The 22,112-nt window shown below is 43.3% G+C and overlaps 1 long non-coding RNA gene across 1 annotated transcript; it reads right to left on the bottom strand.

Annotated features, from left to right (window-relative positions):
• Nucleotides 1–327: 327 nt before the first annotated feature.
• Nucleotides 328–17,407, bottom strand: LOC137227046 (uncharacterized). The gene is made up of 3 exons (XR_010944668.1): nt 17,130–17,407; nt 13,604–13,807; nt 328–427 (listed from the first exon to the last, which is right to left on the bottom strand). It is a non-coding gene; the product is annotated as an uncharacterized lncRNA (long non-coding RNA).
• Between the last annotated feature and the right edge of the window lie 4,705 nt (nt 17,408–22,112).

Raw genomic sequence — 22,112 nt, 5'->3', positions numbered from 1 at the left:
AGGTAAAATTTGGATAAACCTTCATTTAAAGCCATGTACAATTGCCAGTCACTTACATCTCTTCTTTAAAAAAAAAATCTTCATAATCAATGGAATGGGGTTGTTAGTGACCTTTCAAAAACTTTAATTACGATTTTATTAGAAAGTGTTTGGTATGTTTTATAAGACGGCCGTAATCATCGTTACTTACATCATGATACGCTCAATGTTTCTGCCAGAGACTCCAGCTGGGGTCCCTGCCCTCCGGACACCTGGTTAAATGCTTCTGCACCCCATTTCCATGGTTTGTGACAGTCCAGAGGGCTCCTTGTGATTTCTAGAACTCACCCTTTTATGATTTTCTTTGCCTCCATGCTCCAAGATCCAACATTATTGAGGGTCTGCTCCAAATGAATCAGGTATGAGGGCCCAGTCTCTTCACTGGTTTCTAAAACAACAAAAAGAAAAATAAAACCCACATCATTCACTCTTAACATTTCCTGAGTTAAATAACCCTACTGAGGATTTGGGCATTCACAGGGTCAGGCTACACTGAGAATCATGCAGATTCCCACTGTCAATTCCTGTCTGGAATAAATGGAAAATTATTCCTCCCTTCCCAGACACACCAGACACACCAGATCTTCTCACCGCCAAGGTCCCACATTCTTACTTTTTATTTCTGGGCACTGGTCAGGGTATTTTCTCTTACTCTTCTCTTTCTAGGAGGACATCAGGTATCAACGGCTAGTATCAAACAGTATTTTCCCATTTCTTTACATTTGCAATTCACCTTGTCTAGTATCTGAACCACAGCTTAAGGTATAAACATATTATTAAAAGTTTACTTGGCCCAAATTTTCTCCCATTCTTTTCCCAGGTGAAACCGTACATTAGACCAGAGGCTGTCAAACTTTGGCCTCAGGGTCAAATCTGGCCACACCCATTTGTTACCCCTTTTTTTTTTGGCTTCCTTTTTAAAAAAATTCTATTTTATATTGGAGTATAGTTGATTAACAGTGTTGTGTTAGCTTCAAGTGTACAGAAAAGTGATTCAGTTATACATATATCTATTCCTTTTCAAATTCTTTCCCCATATAGATTATTACAAAATATTGAGTAGAGTTCCCTGTGCTATACAGGAGGTCCTTGCTGATTATTTTATATACAGTAGTGTGTACATGTTAATCCCAACTTCCTAATTTATCCCTCCCCCCCACCTTTCCCCTTTGGTAACCATAAGTTTGTTTTCTATGTCTGTGCATGTGTTTCTGTTTTGTAAATAAGTTCATTTATATCATTTTTCTAAATTCCACATATATGAGATATCATATGATATTTGTCTTTGTCTGTCTGACTTACTTCACTTAGTATGATAATCTCCAGGTCCCTCTAAGGCTGGTTTCACACTCATTAAAACTGTCGAGTTGAATAGTTGCGACAGAGACCATGAAGTCCACTAAGCTGAAAATATTTATGATCTGACCCTTTACAGAAGAAGTTTGCCTTAGTTGATTTAGGCACGTCTGTTAGCGGTACTTTACCTGTACCTAAGGCTTTACTGTTCACAAAATTTTCATACACTATTTATCTTGATCCTCTAGCACCTCTGGAGGAGATGCTATTCTCCTCATTCTACAATGAGAAAATTGGAAAGTGCCTAGCCCATGATCACACAGGTAGTATGTGAAAGAGTTGGGATTAGTACAAATTCATCTGTTCATAGCCTCCAAAGGTTGCCCTGTGGCGAGCAGGGGAACCAATCTGCCATCGAAAGAGGAGAGACCCACTTATCTTTCAGCTCCCGTGGTTGAAGAGGGGTCATTTTTGTTTGGTCCTACTCCATTTGGTCCTGAATTCTTGAGGTAAACTTGCTGGCTCAGTTCCCCTCCCCTAATCTATTAGCGGGTAGGAGAATCTAAAATGGAGATGAAACAACTGCAGATTATATCTTTTTAGCTCTGCACTCATCTGGAGCAGGATTAGAAGGCATGCAAATGCCCCAGAGTCCAAGAGCTAGACGTGGATGCAGAGGTACCTCAGAGCCCAGCTGCTGCTTTGGCTTGGTTCTGCCCCTGGTTGAGACTGTTGGCTTGGCCTTCTCACTCTGAATTCAGTGCTCTTTCCACTATATTATATTAAGAGTAATCATGGCACAAATGAATGATTATAATTTCATTAGGAAAACACAAAAGAAGAGATGAAATTTTGGTTTCCAAAAGTGGCCATTATCAATTCCTTCCCTCTTTGTAGTTGCGTGATACTCCTCACATCAAGTGGGTGACACAGTCTAATTCTTTTCCGCTTGACTATGGGGACAGGTTTGAAGTGGAAGTGCTGTACTGGGACTTCTGACACTAGGGTATAAGAAGTTGGCAGCCTCCGCTTGGGTCTCTTGGAAGGCTCACCCTGAGATACTCTCTCTCAGAAACTAGCTGTCATGCTGTGAGAAATGAAAGTCACATAAGAGAGGCTGTGGACAGGTGTTCTAGTCCAAGTCCCCAGCTCATCTCTCAACCAACAGCCAGCATCAATGTCCAGCCATGTGAGAGCTCCATCTTGGATCGTCACTCCACTAGAGGCTTCGGATGACTGCGTGAGACATCTCGAGCAGGAGGTACCCAGACAACCCATAAAATTGTGGAAGTTGACACATTATTGTTTCAAGCCACCGCATTTTTCATAGACCTTTGCAGCTATAGATAACCAAAAAGTGTTTAGGAATAAGAAGATAATTTAGTTATATATAAGAAAAATGAACATATTTTATGAAAACAGTCAAATCAACCAAGGAATCCATTGTCCAACTACAATCAGAAAAAAGAATCCCCTAAAGTTAATGTGACAAAACAAGGTTTCAGATTCCTTTTGCCTCTTTTACTCCTTTGGGGGAAGAGGTGGGGATATGAGTACAGGTGAGGAGTGAGAGGTCTGCAGGAGGGAAGAGGTTCTTTTAGAACAATAATGTCTCAACGTTATGTTCATTGTTAGCAAGAGAAAGTTTCCTCTTGTAGAGACTTCAGGCATAAGAATCTTATCTTACTCCTCAGGAAAATTAAAGAGGTATAGAACAAAAATTTCAAAACACCTCCCCAGGACAGAACCAAGGATGAGGATCTCTAAAACTTTGACTTAGAGGAGTAGGTCCTTGCTTGGGGGAAGGACTAAGGGGTAGAGGAGAGAAGAGGAATGTTGGAAAGACTCCAGGAACTCGAACTCATGGGTTTCCATCTGAGGCTGGCTGTGTATGCCCTGAAAGGCAGTCCTACAGGAAGAGAGAAGAAATATTTTGTTCTATCTGCTGTTCTGGCTAATAAAAATAAGACTGTCTATGCACCTCACGGTGAATTGTGTCCACACTATGATCTCATTAGTGTCTGGATTTGAATGAACTTATTTTCCTCACAGCAAGAAGGGTGTCCATCTTGTGGAATGAGGGGCGACTGAAAATGTCTTCCTTCGACTTTAGAAGAAACAAGGAAGTCCCAACACTGTTTACTGAGTTTTGAAAATGATGTGTGTGTGTTTGTGTGAGTGTGTGTGCGTGTGTGGAAGAACATGGTCAATTCTCTGGAACAATAAGTTTCAGCCCTTCCTTCTTCAACATTTCCTACCCTCACCGCAAGCTGGTTGCTTTTACTTTCTCTTTCTCCCTCCCTCTTCATGCTTGGTATGCCATTCACCCCTCCAAATGTATTCTGCACTTTCTCCCCAACTCTGCACAGGAAAGCTGATTTACAAGAAATTTATCAATGGACTCCCCTGCCCTCCAGCTCTGGTTGAGATCAGCCAGTGGGGAGCGCTGGAAACAGATTGAAGGGAGGGGAAAAAGTGAGATCAGGGTATTTATTCCCCTGACCGTCTCTCTGCAGAGTCACCTTGGGCCAATGATGTCCCTTGTCTAAAGCTCTGAGCTCCCCTCATGACAGCCCTCTCTGTATGACTCTCTCATTTTGGGTCCCAGGAAGCACTCCCTACCCTCCTTTCTTGGGTCTAGGTCTGATAACAGCTGTGTTTTCATCATCCCAGAGTGCTGCACTAACCCTTGTGGCTTCCCCACAACTCTGTAAATAGTCTCTTCATTAAATTTCATGAAATGATCCTAATTTGAGCACGCCATCTATTCCCTACTGAGAACCTGACAGATTTCTACACTATCGGTTATTTATATTTTAATATAAATTTGCTCAAGGTTTTTCTCTACACTGTTTCTGATTTTAAGTCCAACCATAGCACGCCAGAAGAGCTTTGGTCCCTATGAATTTCAAGGATAAACAATCAGATGGAGTTTGCTTTGGTGGGAGAGGAAAGGGCAAGAATCACACCCAAAAGGAGTCTTCCACTTATTCGAGCACTAATTTCATATAGTACCCTGCCCCTTACTTCCGTTAAAGCATTAGGTTAGGTGAGGGTGGACAGCTAGTTCCCTTCTTCCTGTTGCACTTGAGATGGAAAATGAATACATGGAGATGCAGGGGCTGGAGGAGGGATGGAGGTGGATGGGGAAGGGGACACACCAAGACAAACCTCTTCTCTTCTGTGATTGTGCTAAGATCAACCATTACTCTAACACACAGCATCTCGAGGTGGAAAATACAGGTTTTCAATGTGATTTCTGCCTTCTCTATCATAATTCTTTTAAACAATTTTTAAAATTTAAGTATAGTTAATTTACAATGTTGTGTTAGTGTCAGGTGTACAGCAAAGTGATTCAATATACGTGTATAGATATATACAGATATATCTGTTCTTCTGTTGTAACTGTTAGTTTTAAAACCACTGTGTTCTCATAAAATCTGCGTGATGTTGGTGATGCCGTTAAAGCTTATCCCGAATAATTTCTGGGTTTTTCAGTTGAAGACCGCCTCAGCAGTTCACAGGAAAGACAGAGATTTGATCACATTGGTCACCGTTCTTCCAAAGTCTCCAGTGGCCCTCTATTGCTTCAGGTGCAACGTCGAACCTTAGCCTGGCATTCCAATTCCCATCATCTGGATCTCGGCTTTCTTGTCAGCCTTATTCCTATTCCTAGCCCCTCTTCCATCTCTGGTCCCATTATTCTTCCATGGAGATTAATCTTCACCCAAATCAAGCAACTCCGTCGTTTCCAAGCGTGCTGCAAAGTTCCCACCTTGTACGTGGTCCACATCAGGGCTTTCGCTGAGCTTTTCTGCCAGCTCAGTCCATTCCTTTACACACCCAGCCCTCCCACTGGCTAGTGAGCTCTTGGAGGAAAGGGCGCTTGATTTTTTCATTTTGTGCCTCTCTCCTGCACAGCACGTGTACCTTGCACATTCTAAGTATCCTGCAAAGAGCTTGTGGAGTACATTAAAGTAGCTGATCCAAATGGTAACTTTTCAGGAACTGTTTCTGATTTTCTTTGTTTGAGAAGAACAGGCAAAGTGAAGGCTCAGAAATGAGAGACATAAGCAGCAAGGGTTCTGTATTGTACGACAATCCTTAACTCTTCTCTCTCAAAGCAACATCTATTTGTCTATCAAGAGATTCATCTCCATCTCTCTGGGAGACCACATTCATGCACGCCTCTAAGGACAGGGATTCAGTCTAGATGAAAAAGAAATCTTCAGTGTTGCCATTTGCCTGTGGTAAGTGCTCGTTAAATGCAGACTCCACTGAAGATTGATAATGTGTAAGCTTTCAAGGTGTTGTCGGGGAGGGGACACTTGCTTTCATAGTTTCTCCATATTTACCTAGGTAAAGAAGTAAGACAGTTGGATCCAGGAGAAAGCCAGAAAACGGAGAGATAGAAATGAAAGTTGAAACCATTTCCTTTTTCTGATTGGGAAAATGTACTCTTCTGGTGTTTGATGTTCCAAAGAGATTCCTTCAGCAAGGAGTTAAGGTTAGATGTGGCCCAGTGCCTAGCAAGGTCCAGTGGGAGGCCAAAGGAAGGCAGTGGATGAAGCAGTGCGGAAAATGTTAGTTCCAAACTTTAGCTGTTCCCCCAGGATGGGCCCCAGCTCTAACATTTACCCTGTGCCTTATAATAGCATGTGGGGAATCATTAAAAGCATTTGGTATCACTGTTTTAATTAAGAGTGAAAGTCCTACATGGGCCAGACACACTGAGACTCTGTTACGAATGGTCACTGGGGAGAAATGGAATGCCAAGTAAATGCAGGCTCTTGGCTACAGAGTCCTAGAACCCCTTATTTAAAGCATGTTTGAAAAGATTACTTCATCTAGCCAGGACAGTGAACTTGGTACACTAAAATGAGAGGTGGGATGTTCTCTGGAAATCTGTATCTGTAACATTTCTGTCCATTGAAATACTGGAAAACATAGTCAAATGATAAAAGAGTTTACATCTCTTGATAAAGATTGCAAAAGTGTGCTGACATTGGATATGTGAAAAGCTAGACTTAAATCTTAGAATATGACTTATGACAGCATCTGCCACAGTCGGAGCCTTAATTTTTAAGCTTCATCCTCAGATCCCTTGCTTATGTAACATACGTGAAATGCCGGTATCTCCTTTCAGGATGGTGCAACTGATTGCTTTACTGACAAACAGTCCTTTGAAAGTATACTTTCTTCAGGTTATCCTACCTCTCCTCACCTTTTATGATAAACAAAGCAACACTTTTTTCAAATCCCTCCCCTCATTCATTATAATACACAATTGCTGAAGGAGCAGATCCTGTAGCCCAACTCCACTCTTTCAGCTTTGGAGGGGATCCAGGGATATTTACTTTAAGTACAGCGCAATCTTACTATAATAAAATACAGTATGTGAAATATTTCCCAATAACTGCTTACATTAGGATGCTACGTACTTAGCCATCACCAATCTACCCAGGGTACACTATATCAGAGAAAACACTAAACTTTAACTGTTTCCTCCTTTGGGAATCTGAGAGATCACTTTGCACAGATTAATGTGTTGTATATTCTATGCTCTGTAAAAATGACACTTGAATACAGATTTTAGTATGCTTGCCCGTTGTCGATAGCTATGCCACGAAGACAGGGATACAAACACAAACATGTGATTGTTCTACATATATTAAGAGAACACATCGGCATGCTAAAAAAAAAAGTAATTTATGTACAACTTTGCACGGCCCAGCAGTACCACGTTCAGGAAATACCTCCAGAGCTGCAGACACTAGTGTGTTAATGCCTTTGATTACTTTCATATGGTACACTTGGAACTGTTAAAACACAGCTGCCACACATCAGAAGGTACTAGAAACAATCTGTTGGACAATACAACAAAATCGCAGTAAATGAATTTCAGAAATACCCCATGCTAGTTACTAGGGGGTGATTTACATAAAAAAGGAAAAAAAGCAAAAATTTTAAAAGTGCCAAACACATCAGGAAATGTCCCCAAAAGTCAGTGGTCTTTTTGGGCTTAAATATCCCTTCAAGATATCCTTCTGCTATATGCTTAGTGGAAAAAAAATATGTATAGACAACCCCCAATATTGGTTAATATAGTCTCTTTCCCCTCAAGATTATTTCATTTGTTAATAGCAAAACTTGACAGTTTTGGAGGACCAATTATTATCCAAAGGTAGAAAAAATCACCTTGCTGGGACAAATCTCAGGGGCTGCACTGGTTTCTATCCCCAGCTTCTAAGTGCTGTGACAGCTAATCTAATGTAGGCAGTTACCTATTCTGTTCTTAAAATTTTCCAATGAAGATGATTCAGCAGCGTGTCTTAGAAGCTCATCTGGTGTCAAACTAGCCACCTAAAAGGACTTGGAAAATATTAGACAGCAATCCCAGTGGGTATACAAAGTTTCTAAAACACGAGACAGGAACTTGAATTCTGCCTGAAACGGAGTCTCCTGTTACAAATATCTTTAAAGCAGGCACAGTTTTGATGATCAGAGTTTCCTCAAAGTATACAGATGGCTTTAGTGTTCCTATAGAGTAGAAGGCTATCCTACACACTGCTGATAGATCACAAATTCTCATTAGTGATATGTCTTTTTTTTTTTTTTTTTTTTTAAGCGGTACGCAGGCCTCTCACCGTTGTGGCCTCTCCCGTTGCGGAGCACAGGCTCCGGACGCGCAGGCTCGGCGGCCATGGCTCACGGGCCCAGCCGCTCTGCGGCATGTGGGATCTTCCCGGACTGGGGCACGAACCCATGTCCCCTGCATCGGCAGGCGGACTCTCAACCACTGTGCCACCAGGGAAGCCCGTGATGTGTCATTTTAACAGCACTGGGTTAGCATTAGCAAATTCCAAACAGTAGAGACATCTGACGCTCTAGCAAAATGAATGTTAAAGTATTGATGTGTGGAAAGTGTTAGTGTACAAAGATGTTAGAGACATGAATTTGAAAATGATTTGTCAACGCATATAAGCAAATTATATACTAAGTTTGAAGCAGAAGTTTTCCTGGTTCTCATTTACCTAGAAAATGAGTAAGATAAAGAGTCTAGAGATACTGTTTTTCATGTTGACCTGTAGTGAGTAATTCCTTCCCCCCATTGCAGAGAAATTGCCAATGAATGTTTAAAATTAATTGATTCAACAATTCTTAAGGAGTACTTACTATATGCTAGGGAATAAGACAGACAAATGTCTTGAACTTTGGGGTACCTACATTTTGTTGGAGAGAGACAGGCAATAGACAAGTAACTAAAAAAAAAAAAATCAAACAAGATAATTTCAGCTAATGATAAGTGTCATTAAAAACATAAAACTACGCAATGTGAGAGTGTGTCTGTGGGTGGAGAGAAAGCCTCTCTGAGGAAGAGGAATTTAAGCTGAGATCTGAATGAGAAGAGGAAGCCAACTTTGCAAAGCCTTGAGGGAGAACATTCCAGAGAGAGGAAAGAGCAAATGCAAAAACCCTCAGGTAGAGCAAGCTTGGCATGTTCAGGGGACGAAGAAGGCTGGTGAGGAGTGAGGCCTGTTCATGACGGGAACGATGCATCTTTATTTAAGCGGTCTGCATATTTTTGGATTTTAGAGTTTGAGGTCAGAAAGGTAATAAGCCCTTTTCAGCTACTGGAAACCATTTCTGATGATGGATATAATAGTTTTTGGCTGCTCTCCCAATTGTCAGGGAAAAAAATGTGTTTTCTCAGAAGTAAGATCTATGATCCCCTGGGTTTTGCCGGCTTTTGCTGTGGCTTGTGAATGCTGGATGCCAGGCTTCTACGAAGTCTCCACCTTCCTGTGCAGTCGTCTCTGGAGGTCCAAGGTCACATATGCTCACAAATAAACCCATCCCTTACCATGAGTCTCTGTGATCACCTTCTCCTACAGTCGTGGCTGCGCCTGTGGGTACTGCCCCATCTGCTGGCCCTACGGAGCCCCTAGGCCTGAGGTCACCTCTGCTGGGTATGGTTCCTTCACTGCCTTGGGACAGCACCAGCACCTTCAAAAGGCACCAAAGACCTGCACGTCCACAACCCCCTGGAATGCCTTAAATGCCAGGGATTTCTACAAAGTAGGGAGGAATGCCCCCTTTTGTGACACTGCCCTGGTTAGGGGCTCACAAACACGGCTACTTGTGACCACTGTCTTACAGTTCAGGGACAGTCCTTTCAAGTCCTACTGACAATGCCACCAGTTTCCCATCCCCCTACCACCAGCTTCAGACGCCTACACCTGTGCATGAGGTTCTAGCCAGGAGAGCAAATGCAATGGGGAGCAGCGCTCTGCTCTCAGAACTATTCCTCTCCCCTAACTGTAGGTGCTTGGTGTCCTGCTATCTGTTCCCCTATATTCATCTCTATCTTTGGAGTCATTCAAATATGAGTCTGACAAGCCCATTCTTTCCAATTTCCCCATGTGCCAGACAGGCCAGATCCCCAAGAGTAGACATAACTTTGTCTCAGTTTGCTACCCTCCGCCCCTCCCTGGGTATCCATGTTATCTCTGTCCAAGTCCCCATCTCCTCTGGGTTCAACTGTCAGGGTCACTCTCACAGTGGAGCCCAGCAATGCATGACCTTCCCCTTTGCTTAGGTCCCTGGAGCAGTGGATGGCAGTCAGGATACCTGAGGATCTTTTGGCCTCTCCTGTGAGGAGATGACCTCCATCAATTTCAGGATCTTTTCCGGGCCTGCAATAATTGTTTTCAGTCGTGGATGTGACATTTTCTGGCTCTAAAAAGTTATTTTCTGGGCCTTTTGTGTCCTTTACGACTGGCAGCTGTTTGGGGCTGCAAAGCAGTGCTATGCATATACTGTCGGGCCAGATGGAAGGGCTAATTCCCCAGGCTATTGCTCCAGCCACACATTCTTTATGCTTCAGTTCAAGCGAAGCCTCTGGCTCAGACCTCCAAAAGCACATCCTTCCAGATTTACTCCTGGTACTTAACACGAGGTACATTCCATGAACTCCCCCTCACGGCGTGTCAGGTCCTGGTGGGCTGGGCCATAGGGTGGTGCATTTTGTGCAATGCACAAATGCATGGAGGGATGGGCAGCTGTTCCCTGCCTGGCAAGCTGTGCCCCAGTGAGGGGCTGTCAGCCCGAAAAAGGTGTGTCTCCTTGCCAATCAGCTACTCAGAGAGGCTGCCGTTTTTTTGTAATTTGCACAAAGACACTGTGCTGCCCTCACAGGTGTTGGTAGGAGTGGTTTATTTCTGCATCCTAATTGTATCATCTGGGAGCTGGCCTAGAGTTTCCATTGTCTTTGTTCTCCCAACAGTTCTCGCTAATTCCCAGAGATGAAACAGACCATCCCCATGGCTCTTAAAAGAGCTTATCATTCAGGGAGCTGGGGTGGCTCCTACTTCAAGCACCCAAGGTGGCGTCCGAATCCTCCATGGAAGAGATCTTCATGCTGGCACCTCAGCCCAAGAAGTGGGCACTTTTTTTTTTTTCTTGCGGTACGCGGGCCTCACTGTTGTGGCCTCTCCCGTTGCGGAGCACAGGCTCCGGATGCGCAGGCTCAGCGGCCATGGCTCATGGGCCCAGCCCCTCCGCGGCATGTGGGATCTTCCCAGACCGGGGCACGAACCCGCGTCCCCTGCATCAGCAGACGGACTCTCAACTACTGCGCCACCAGGGAAGGCCTAGAAGTGGGCACTCTTGTGGTTCCACAACTAGAATGGGGAGCATTTTCACATGCCCTTCAGAAACCCTATTGAAATGATCAGTGACTTTTCTTTGAGGAAGTAACCCAATGACCAGCACAATCCATGAACACTGATATGCACCTCCACGGCGTCAACCGCCTAGCAGCTCGCTGAGAAAGTGCTCTTGGCTTGGTGCGAGTTATATCTGCATCAGGAATCTTCTAACAAGACAGGAAAAGATGCAACTCTTTTTGATAAGCTCGTCACCACCCACTAAGGCAAAATTGTAGCAAGTTCTTCCCTTCCCCCCACAGTTTTCAGAATCTTAGGTAGTATATCCAATGAATTCAGAAGTCAGTCAAGTTAGTTACCATGCTTCACCTTTGTTTTTGTTCTTCTGATACAACTCTCCAGGTCCTGCGCTTGGTGTGTGGACCATGTCTGATCTCTACCTCTACCTCTTCCACTAGATATGGATACATTTCTGCCCATCCCAATTGCCTTACGGGGGGGACCGTGGCCTCTGATGGGCCCAGCTGCCGCTGCTTTGGCAGGCTACCACCTCCATGGTTCCTCCTCCACCAATGCTCAAGCACCCATGAGATGCCACAGCTGTTCAGAATCCCCTTGTGAAATGCGGGGGAACTGGTGCCTTTCTTTTTCTTAGACTTCTGTTACACTGGAGGGTTCCCAAAGCAATAACGCATGTGCTCTAGCATCGTAGAATGGATTTCCTGAGCAGTCCTATCATTTTCACTTATATTATCCCAACTCGCCTCAGGACTCAGACATAGGGTAGAGGACTAGGCCAGGAGCTGATCCAAGTGACAGATGCTCTGATGGATTCATAATCACCCCTCCCTGGCTCTGTTCCTGACCGAGCTCGTGTTTGGTTCTCTGTTCCATTCGGATGAGGTCTGCCTAGGAAGCTCCTTAGCTCATCATACAAATCAACGTATGGCAGGCCCACCTTGCCTGTTTGCCAGACTCACAAACCTCCCCCCTCCCCGAGTCCCAAGTACATATATTTTCCAATAGTGATTAGGTCATATATGTGTATGTGTGTGTATATATATATATATATATATTTTTTTTTCTTTTGCCATCACTCTGTCCAGTTGTTTTGTAAGAGAATTTGAAACATTAAACCACTTTGGCAATTTCTTAAGTGGCAAAATATATTAACGAAATATTCCATCAGTAAGCCTCTTCCACATCCTATTAATGTAGTAATGTCTCAAAAGGTTATAATCAGGATTAATTTACTTGACGGTTAATGAGGTCATCATGAATCAAAAATGTGGAGGAAAACGTTAGTATACTTCATTTGTATTCAAGAATATGTAGAGTGGATGAGACAGTAAAACATCTGAATTTAAACGGAAGTTGTAATTGTTTCAAGAAACTTAAACTCTATTATAGTTTATTCATAGTGGTGAATGTACCACCGTTCTCACTTGGGCATTTTGTACAGGTGCATATGTGTGGGTTTCTCTGTCTAAGCTTCAGAGAACTTTGACCACACCCTTCAAAAAAATAAAGCATTCTGAGATTTTCTACGTTATAGAAGGGCTGTTAAACGAGAGAGGTGATCTAGGAAGGCTTCAGTGCTTGTGTTATTGGAGAACAAGTTTAATGGATTGATAGATAGGTGACGGGGTTAGAGCAATGGTTCCCAACATTTTTTAAAAGTATTCTTTTTCTGATTCCAAGATTGCTGCCAATTGGAGCACATACAAAAGTTTTCCTTTCAATGTGTAAAACAGATACCCAGTGATGTGGTGGAAAATGTTTAACAACTGGCTCTCCAGGAAGGAGGCATGGTGGGGAAGGGCAGATTTGTAGCGTGTGTGTGTGTCTATTTCCATGGTGTAAATATTCCTATCATCTGGGATTTCAAGCTGCCAGCATGATGTCTCTGCACATGGAGGTGAAAGAGATTTGCAGGAGGACACAATTATACAGTCTTTTAACCACACAGGTACAAGAGGCATCACAAACCTCAAAAGCAGAGGTAAGAGATAATGTAATAAACTAATAAGAAAGTGATGAGTTTTGAATATTAACTACCTATGCTTTTAATATAAGTGATTTAATTATGAGTTGATTTAACGGAATTTGAACAAGGGCTGTGTTTAACAACAAGCAGCTCACAGAATGCTTGAAAGTTTAACAACCACCTCTTGAGAACTGGTCCTAGATGACTTTGGCACACCACCACGTATACCCGATCGCTCAGGACTTGTAAGACCCGACTTTAGAAATAGAAAGGGCACAGACAATGTATTGTGCCACTTTGTACCACTAACACTGGCAAATAGAGGTACTTCTTCATTTGTGGAATGTGCCAGAGTGGCCTTTTGTTAATAAAATCTCAATTAATTAGAATTCTTTAAGAAACCTCTCAGTAAACTAGGTTTTCCTTTTATTTTTTAGAAAGAGAAATGAGTTGTAATGTTGATTTAGTGCCTGCTCAAAAAGGTTTCTAAGTCAATATATCAATTAATTTTTAAAAACTATTTACCTCAAAGAAGGCTTAGACATTGACATTCCTATGTACCAGGAAAAAATAAACAAACAAGCAAAATAAAACAAAAGATAAAAGCACAAACCTCAGTCAGGGAAGTTGTCTGGACAGCATGTTCTGAATCAGCAGCTCTGCCCTGTCCTGGCTGGACTGAGAATGGTCCCCTGTTCCAGGTGGCCTGTCTCCAGTTTGCCAGCAGACGAGTTGGGCCTGCCACGAAGGGCTCCTCCCAGACAGATGTGCAAGTGCTCGGCTGAGGCAATCACATCCCTTCCCTCAGGGATCTGAACTGCAGGAAAGAAAGAATTTGTCCAGTTAGTGATGAGAGGTGAAGTTAAAATGAGGCAACAGCTGGGCCAGGTAACATAAATAGAAATCATGAGTAAGCAGAGGACAAGAGTGCTGTGCTAAGTAACTGAAGGAGATATTCTATAAGAGGGAAAAATGATCAGCTTGTCCCCAATTAGCCTAAATCCTCGTCAGCTGGCCAGTTCCAGCCCATGTGCAATCCCTTTAATAAACCAAGATCAAAATTAGGATACATAGTGCTCACTGTATCGTAGGTAGAATCATAAATGTACGTTAAAAGGCACTGAATTCAGTCCTAGTATTAAGTTTTTGCTGGTATTTATTGTGTAGATCCTTATTAATGCTGAGCAGAAGAAGGGACAAATGTTTTCAATGGGAACTTCATAAATGAGGCAGAACGTGCTTCACGTGGCCATTTCTTAGATTAATTCTTAACTGTAATAGCCTTGTATTATGAAATAATTCAGAGAAGACATTTTACTGGGAACTAAGTATTCATGGTTCAGGTATGCAGCATTTCGAGAATTCAACCTCAAATAAAAGTCAGAGAATCTTTGAGTCTCCTTCACATATGTTATCAAAGGCAACTGTGTGACAAAATGATAAGTCAGATTTCCTATTTCTCACATCTTCTATAGGCCGAGCTAGGATTCAACACAATTATTGTTGTTTTTCTGGCGATAACACCTAGGCAAGGTACTACCTTAAAAGAAAACGTCAAAAACGTAGTATTTCCATAGATCCCTGTAACATGCAAGGTAATTTTGTTTCCGGTCTCCCATCGGAGCCTCTTAACTTTAGGAGATAGGCAGGCATTATAATCCCCATTTGTCAAATGAGAACACTGAGGTCAGAGAGAAGGTACCTTACTTTTTATTACACAGAATATGGGAGTTGGGACTTCAACCCTAGTAATGATAAGAATGATAGCTAAGATTTACTGAGCCATAACCATGTGTCAGGTACTGTGGTAAGCTTATTATTATTCCCATTTTATGGATGAGAAAACTGAGAGCTCTCTTAGCCCAAGTTGCTATTGAACGAAGAGGTAAAGTTTTAAAAATGCTGATCTTAAAATTTATACGTGTCTTGGGGAGCTTCGAGTGAGTTAGTAGTTGAAAGTTAGAGAGTAAAGAAAGCTAGTTGCATAGGGCCTGGAGGCAGAACACCAAGGTGAGTTAGTTCAGGTAGGGACAGGGAGTCCCAGAGACACATTATCTACCAGAGTCAGGCCACTTAGGAGTGACTGGAGAATGGGAACCTGCCATTTCTCCAGGCTGAGAAAATACTTCCAAAAAAGGAGAATTGCTAATGAGGTACTGGGTGGAACCCGGGGAAGAGAGATGCAGCAACCCGGACTTTAGGAAGCTGTGTATGGTGCCTTTACCCCCAGATTGAGAGAATATCCCTGCTTTTCCGGAAGGCATAGGCTCTCCCCTAGGGCTGTTGAAAAGACTGAGTGAACCAGATATTCAGCCAAATAGAGGAAAGTAGGAAGTGCCAGTTACTGAATTAGACTGAGATACTGGGGTGTCAATGAATATTTTGTCTTTGCTATAAAACTATCCATCTGATTACAGCTTGGACCTTCAAGACTTGCTTACACTTCAAGAATTTAACCTCAGGCCCTACATGACTACATGTTGCTGAAAATTCCCTTGACTAGTGGCAGTTAGAGTCACTAGCAGTGAATTCTGCTAGTAACTAGCAGTGTCTTGTTTTGGGATACCTGAACTGGCTTCATCATTTCCTAAAAAGAAAACACAACAAGATGACTTTCTAAGGCATTTGGGTCAACCAAGGATTTGTTGTAATGAAAGACATCCTGGGGCTTCACAAACGTTAAGTTTGGAATCACCTCTATATCATTTCCAGAAACCTACCTATATCCTTTCGCTCCCACGGCTACGATCTTTTAGACTGCGAGACCAGCATAATCTTATACCTGAATTACAGCAATCGTTTTGTGACACGTGGAGTTCCTCAGGCTTCCTGCCACCCCCTCTTCTCATTGTCTCTCATGGATTTCCCCGTCTCAAGGCTTCAGTTTCCCGAAGGAACTACATCCCCATCTGCAGGCCCAGGTCTCTCACGGGATCTGACTTCACATCTGCCAACTGACCATGCTCCCTTGCATAGCCCACTAGCATCTCAAACTCAATATGCTTAAGACGGGACTATTATCTTCCTATTCCCTTTGCCTAAACCGACTGCTCAAACATGCAAGATTTGGGTCACTGCCTTTCTCTTGCACAAGCCAGAAGTCTTGGGTGTTACCTTCCAGTCTCCTCTCTCCGTCACTGGTATAATGACTTACTATGACCGGACTTCATATGTCCATGCCCACCTCTTCAGGCTAATGCACTCTCTAAATGGCAACAAGAAGGAGCTTTCTAAAAATGCAGATCTGATCACATCCTTCCTCCAGCATAAAAACTTCTTCATTGCTTCCTATGCTTTCAGGATAATATGACAACGCCTTAGAGTGATAAGAGGTCCTTGTGCACGTAGTGCCTGCTATTGCTTTCCTCCCAGCCTAACTTTCCATCACCTCCACACCTTTAACTCTGTGTGTGCTGCTCCTTTCTGTGCCTGAGCCTTTGTTCTTGCCGTTTCCTTTGCTAGCACCTATCAGTATCACCTGCCACTTCTTTGACTCATATTATCTTTCAAGTCCCAGCTTACATGTTGCCTCATCCAGAAGCCCTTCCTTGACTCTACAGACTGGAGCAGGCATTCATTCTGTGAGCATACACCGTTAGTACTTACTATACAGTCCGCTGAGATTGAATCTCTTTCCTCCTTCACTGGGCTGTAAATACCTTTACAGGTTACTTGTTTATTCCCAATTGCAAAGCAGTGCTCAGTACAGTGTCTGACACAGGGTTGATATTCCCGTTGTTTATACTATGCACACTGTATCCAAAATACCTACCTATCGATTGAATAACGACATCAATATAAATTCAGCGAGTAAATGAAGCCTTATTTTAGGTTTCCCAAATGCATTCTACTAATATGAAGGGAGTTGAGAACTGTTGCATATCTTCTTGTAATCTTTTGTCCCAGAGGCATTTTAATGGAAATTTGAATCATTCTTTTCAAATTCGCTTCCATTTACTTTACAAAATGGCTTCAGCACCTGTCTCATTCTCTCTTTCCATACCGTTTTTAGAGGCTTTAACATTTCTGTTAATAACTTGGTTCAGACTTGGCCTCAGGCCTCAACCACACCAGCTGCCCATACCAGCGACAACACAATTACGCAAAACTGTTGCACGTTTGAGATCCGAAATTCTGACCTTTTCCCTCGGAAACACCACCTCCACTTCTTCCACTCTCTCACCACCAGAGTCAGCATGTCAAATGCCTTCTGGCTCCTTGAAGCTTTCCAGGTTGTGGAATCCAGATCACCTGTTGAATCACGTTGCTTCTCCGGGATGGACCCTGCAGCCAGCCATTTCCATGATAAGTTTGCTATCAAATCCAAATCCCTCATTCTCCTTATACTATATCATTCATCCACTATGAATGACTTCCAAGAGGGCTTTCTCTTCTCACATCCTTAGACTGCTGCAAACTGCTGCAGAAAATAATGAAAACATGCTGATTAGGTCAGTAAACGTTTTGTGTAATCCCATCAGCTGGACCTTAACAGAACCAAGCACAATAAAAAAGAATCTCTCTGACTCATCTTGTTGTTTACACCCTATCGAACCCATCACAGCCGCTCCAAACCCTCTCCCCTCTTTAAGTCCCCAGCAGAGGACTTTCCTTACTTTGCTAGAGAACTTTGTCCACAAAGCCATTAGAATCATTGGGCTAGATTTCCACTTATCACCCTTTCTGTTCTAAAATCCTACCAGTGGAAGAAACCAAGCCGTTGTGAAGAGAGGTTCCAGGAAAGAGATGGACGCTGAACCTGAGTGAGAATAAGAGGACTCCTTTCCTAAAACTGAGAGAAAAGGACAGAGATAGAAAGGGAAAACATGGGGAAATATGGAGAGAGTTTGATGTAGAAAAAAGTTGAGTTTAGATAGTAGACATCCAATGTCCTCACTTTCTCCAAAGAGATTTATTTGATAGAAAGATTCTTGGAGGGGCCATTGGAAGACTTGCTACTTCATTTCATTTTGCCTCAATATCTCCCTCACCTAAACAAAAGAGTTGAACCTGGCCTCTAAGATGTCCTCTAGCACTAACGTCCTAGGATTCAAGCAGAACTTCTGAGCATCACAAAGGTTCTCCAAAGAGGTGTGTAGGTAGGTGGTACAAAAGATGTTGGGAATGTGTAAGGGCATTTTGTGGTTATGCAATGACAGAGATGCCTCCTTGGCAATTAGTGAAAGGGAACTGACAATGTGCAGGACCTACTTCCACAAGAAAGCATTGTGCCCTCCCCTCAGAAATGCTGATGGAACCTCTTCACACTACTGCAATCACATTGTGGAAATTCCGAAGACAGGGGTCATTCATTCCACTTTTTGAGATCTCCTGGCAGTGACTCTTTGGGACCAGCTTAGTTTGTACTAGGTGATCAATAAAGGCTTGTGAAAAAAATTCCGTGTCCTTGCGAAGTTGTACATAATGTGAATTTTTGTAACTCTACTGATGATTTCCCTTTGACATACATTTTAATTTCAGAGGTGCTTTATCTTTGCTTCTGATTGACTTTTAATTGGCAGTGAGTCCTAACACAGAGAGACCTCAGTTATTAAAATGGAACCCTGCAGGGAATCCATTTGTAAAGCAATAAATCCTTTTATAATGTGAATAATCACCCATTAATTGATCTGGTTTGTAAATTTGAATTTTCAGATGCTACATTTTTTTTTCCCTTAAATGTGGCAGAACTATGGTCTCCTCATTATAACCTTAGAGTTCAAGAAGGGTCCAACATGTATGACAGTTTTTCTATTTTACAACTGAGTTCTTTTTAGTGACTTCCAGGCTTTCCCTTCAGTTAATTCCTTTTATAGGAAATCTTGAACAATTCTATCTAAATAATGATTTGTTGCTTGTGAAACTATTGGTGTGCTCACTTCTTTTTTTTTAAAATACATTAGAGAAACTATTTGTCTCCAGGGATCTCTAGGCAACTTGCAGATTTAAAAATCCTCTTCATTCCTAGAGGATTTCCCTTAGTATAGAAAGGTTCTATTCCACCTTTTACCATTTATGAAATGGAGTCACAGAATGGCCAGCAGAACACAACTACACAAGTGTCTGTGGCTGAGATGACAACAGAATTCAGATCACCTCACCTCTTATTAAAGAATGCATCGCGGAGGACTTCCGGGAAGATGGCGGAAGAGTAAGACGCGGAGATCACCTTCCTCCAAGAATACACCAGAAATACATCTACACGTGGAACAACTCCTACAGAGCACCTACTGAACACTGGCAGAAGACCTCAGACCTCCCAAAAGGCAAGAAACCCCCCACGTACCTGGTTAGGGCAAAAGAGAAAAACAGGGTGGCGGAGTGGGGGAGCTTCGCAGCCGCGGAGGAGAGCACAGCAACAGGGGTGCGGAGGGCAAAGCGGAGAGATTCCAGCGCAGAGGATCGGGGCCGACCGGCACTCACCAGCCGAGAGGCTTGTCTGCTCACCCGCCGGGGCGGGCGGGGCTGGGAGCTGAGGCTCTGGCTCCAGTCGGAGCGCCGGGAGAGGACTGGGGTTGGCAGCGTGATCACAGCCTGCAGGGCATTAGTGCGCCGCGGCTAGCCGGGAGGGAGTCCGAGGAAAAGTCTGGACCTGCCGAAGAGGCAAGAGACTTTTTCTTCCCTCTTTATTTCCTGGTGCGCGAGGAGAGGGGATTAAGAACGCTGCTTAAAGGAGCTCCAGAGACGGGCGCGAGCCGCGGCTAAAAGTGCGGACCCCAGAGACAGACATGAGACGCTAAGGCCGCTGCTGCCGCCACCAAGAAGCCTGTGTGCGAACACAGGTCACTATCCACACCCCCCTTCCGGGGAGCCTGTGCAGCCCGCCACTGCCAGGGTCCCGGGACCCAGGGACAACTCCCCCGGGTGAACGCACGGCGAGCCTCAGGCTGGAAACGTCACGCCGGCCTCTGCCGCCGCAGGCCCACCCCGCACTCCGTGAGCCTCCCTACCCCCGGCCTGACTGAGCCAGAGCCTCCGAATCAGCGGCTCCTTTAACCCCGTCCTGTCTGAGCAAAGAACAGACGCCCTCCGGCGACCTACACGCACGGGCGGGGCCAAATCCAAAGCTGAGCTCCTGGGAGCTGTGTGAACAAAGAAGAGAAAGGGAAATCTCTCCCAGCAGCCTCAGAAGCAGCGGATTAAAGCTCCACAATCAACTTGATGTACCCTGCATCTGTGGAATACATGAATAGACAACGAATCATCCCAAATTAAGGAGCCGTGTGGATGAAAGGCTCTTGGTGCTGCAGCCAGGAGTTAGTGCTGTGCCTCTGAGGTGGGAGAGCCAACTTCAGGACACTGGTCCACAAGAGGCCTCCCAGCTGCATATAATATCAAACGGCGAAAATCTCCCAGAGATCTCCATCTCAACGCCAACACCCAGCTTCACGCAACGACCAGCAAGCTACAGTGCTGGATATCCTATGCCAAACAACTAGCAAGACAGGAACACAACCCCACCCATTAGCAGAGAGGCGGCCCAAAATCATAATAAGTCTACAGACACCCCAAAACACACCACCAGACATGGACCTGCCCACCAGAAAGACAAGATCCAGCCTCATCCACCAGAACACAGGCACTAGTACCCTCCACCAGGAAGCCTACACAACCCACTGAACCAGCCTTAGCCACTGGGGAAAGACACCAAAAACAACAGGAACTACGAACCTTCAGCCTGCAAAAAGGAGACCCCAAACACAGTAAGATAAGCAAACTGAAAAGACAGAAAAACACACAGCAGATGAAGGAGCAAGATAAAAACCCACCAGACCTAACAAATGAGGAGGAAATAGGCAGTCTACCTGAAAAAGAATTCAGAATAATGATAGTAAAGATAATCCAAAATCTTGGAAATAGAATAGACAAAATGCAAGAAACAGTTAACAAGGACCTAGAAGAACTAAAGATGAAACAAACAATGATGAACAACACAATAAATGAAATGAAAAATACTCTAGATGGGATCAATAGCAGAATAACTGAAGCAGAAGAACGGATAAGTGACCTGGAAGATAAAATAGTGGAAATAACTACTGCAGAGCAGAATAAAGAAAAAAGAATGAAAAGAACTGAGGACAGTCTCAGAGACCTCTGGGACAACATTAAACACACCAACATTCGAATTATAGGGGTTCCAGAAGAAGAAGAGAAAAAGAAAGGGACTGAGAAAATATTTGAAGAGATTATAGTTGAAAACTTCCCTAATATGGGAAAGGAAATAGTTAATCAAGTCCAAGAAGCACAGAGAGTCCCGTACAGGATAAATCCAAGGAGAAATATGCCAAGACACATATTAATCAAACTGTCAAAAATTAAATACAAAGAAAGCATATTAAAAGCAGCAAGGGAAAAACAACAAATAACACACAAGGGAATCCCCATAAGGTTAACAGCTGATCTTTCAGCAGAAACTCTGCAAGCCAGAAGGGACTGGCAGGACATATTTAAAGTGATAAAAACCTGCAACCAAGATTACTCTACCCAGCAAGGATCTCATTCAGATTTGATGGAGAAATTAAAACCTTTACAGACAAGCAAAAGCTGAGAGAGTTCAGCACCACCAAACCAGCTCTACAACAACGCTAAAGGAACTTCTCTAGGCAAGAAACACAAAAGAAGGAAAAGACCTACAATAACGAACCCAAAACAATTAAGAAAATGGGAATGGGAACATACATATCGATAATTACCTTAAATGTAAATGGACTAAATGCTCCCACCAAAAGACACAGATTGGCTGAATGGATACAAAAACAAGGCGCATATATTTGCTATCTACAAGAGACCCACTTCAGACCTAGAGACACATACAGACTGAGAGTAAGGGGATGGAAAAAGGTATTTCATGCAAATGGAAACCAAAAGAAAGCTGTAGTAGCAATTCTCATATCAGACAAAATAGACTTTAAAATAAAGACTTTTACAAGAGACAAAGAAGGACACTACATAATGATCAAGGGATCGGTCCAAGAAGAAGACATAACAATTGTAAATATTTATGTACCCAACATAGGAGCACCTCAATACATAAGGCAAATACTAACAGCCATAAACGGGGAAATCGACAGTAACACATTCATAGTAGGGGACTTTAACATCCCACTTTCACCAATGGACAG

Source organism: Pseudorca crassidens, chromosome 7 (genome assembly GCF_039906515.1).
Source record: "Pseudorca crassidens isolate mPseCra1 chromosome 7, mPseCra1.hap1, whole genome shotgun sequence".
In the NCBI taxonomy this organism is placed as follows: Eukaryota; Metazoa; Chordata; class Mammalia; order Artiodactyla; family Delphinidae; genus Pseudorca; species Pseudorca crassidens.
Note: the sequence above shows the minus strand (reverse complement) of the source record. Positions and strands in the feature narration are given on the sequence as shown.